Source organism: Protobothrops mucrosquamatus, unplaced genomic scaffold, assembly GCF_001527695.2.
Source record: "Protobothrops mucrosquamatus isolate PMUCROS unplaced genomic scaffold, P.Mucros_1.0 scaffold2412, whole genome shotgun sequence".
In the NCBI taxonomy this organism is placed as follows: domain Eukaryota; kingdom Metazoa; phylum Chordata; class Lepidosauria; order Squamata; family Viperidae; genus Protobothrops; species Protobothrops mucrosquamatus.
The window spans coordinates 174,765-176,381 of record NW_015388484.1 but is presented as its reverse complement, the minus strand read 5'-3'; positions in this window follow the sequence as shown (position 1 = coordinate 176,381).

The window sequence follows — 1,617 nt, the reverse complement described above, 5'->3', positions numbered from 1 at the left end:
GCTTTTCGTTTCTAGGAAAACTTTAGCTGGTTCATGAACTTATAACTGCTAGGAAAAATCTGGGAAACCATTTCTTTGTATCTTTTTTTTTTTTGCTATTTTCTTACACTCTTTTGCTTTTCTTCCACTTTTTTTGCTTTTCCTTTTTTCTCTTTTCTTCCTCGCTTTATATTCGTTCGTATTGAGTTTTGATTGTCTCTTCTAAACGGCATGCAAAAGTGGTTTAGCTGGATGTGTCGGTTGATGGCCAAACCACATTCTTTACCAACACTGGCAGGACAAGCTGCTTTAGATGTGTAAATCTATTTATTTCTAGCTGTACCCGGCCACGCGTTGCTGTGGCTCAGTCTGGTTAAATGGTGAAAAAAGCAAGGTTCTACATTTAGGCAAGAAAAACCAAATGCACAAGTACAGCATAGGTGGCACCTTGCTCAGTAGTAGTAACTGTGAGAGGGACCTCAGAGTCCTAGTGGACAATCACCTAAATATGAGCCAGCAGTGTGCTGCAGCTGCCAAAAAGGCNTTGGTAAGGCCACACTTGGAATACTGCATCCAGTTTTGGTCACCGCGATGTAAAAAAGATGTTGAGACTTTGGAAAGAGTACAGAGAAGAGCAACAAAGATGATTAGGGGACTGGAGGCTAAAGCATATAAGGAACGGCTGCTGGAATTGGGTATGTCTAGTTTAATGAAGAGAAGGACGAGGGGGGACATGATAGCAGCCTTCCAGTATCTCAGGGGCTGTCCCAAAGAAGAGGGAGTCAAGCTATTCTCCAAAGCACCAGAAGGCAGGACAAGAAGCAACGGATGAAAACTAATCAAGGAGAGAAACAACCTAGAACTAAGGAGAAACTTCCTGACAGTGAGAACAATTAACCAGTGGAACAACCTGCCTCCAGAAGCGGTGAATGCTCCAACACTGGAAGTTTTTAAGAAGAGACTGGACAGCCATTTGTCTGAAATGGTATAGGGTTACCTGCCTGAGCAGGGGGTTGGACTAGATGACCTTCAAGGTCCCTTCCAACTTTACTATTATTATTATTATTAAAAGAAAGAAAAGAGAAAGCGCACGTTTGCAATATGTTTAATTTCACAATGCTTGTGGGTGTACAATATTTGTTGTTGTTCCATTGTCTGTGCAGATATAGAGATTGTCTGGTTTGCCGACTCTAGAACACGCAACATATAATTGTCCGTGTGAGAAGCAATCCGTGTCTAGATTTAAACCGCACAATTCTAAAGATTGGCCCTGAGCTTTGTTGATGGTGATTGCAAACGCCAATCGAATTGGGAATTGCAATCTCTTAAATTGAAATGGCAATTTGGAAATCGTAAATCGGAAACATTGAAATGGAATCGTAAAATCGTAGCGTGTGTTGCTTTTACGCCCAACAGATGGCGCTGTTTTTCAAAAAAAACATGTTTTTACCTGTCACAGGTGTGACATCTATATAACAGTAGGTATATAAAAACAGGCGCGTATTCGAATGCAACGTTGTGTCAAAATTTCAAAGCAATCGGTGAAGACGTTTCGGAGATTTAAGATTTTGAACAAACGAACATTTACATTTTTATTTATATAGATAGATAGATCTACCTACTTATCTATTAAAAATG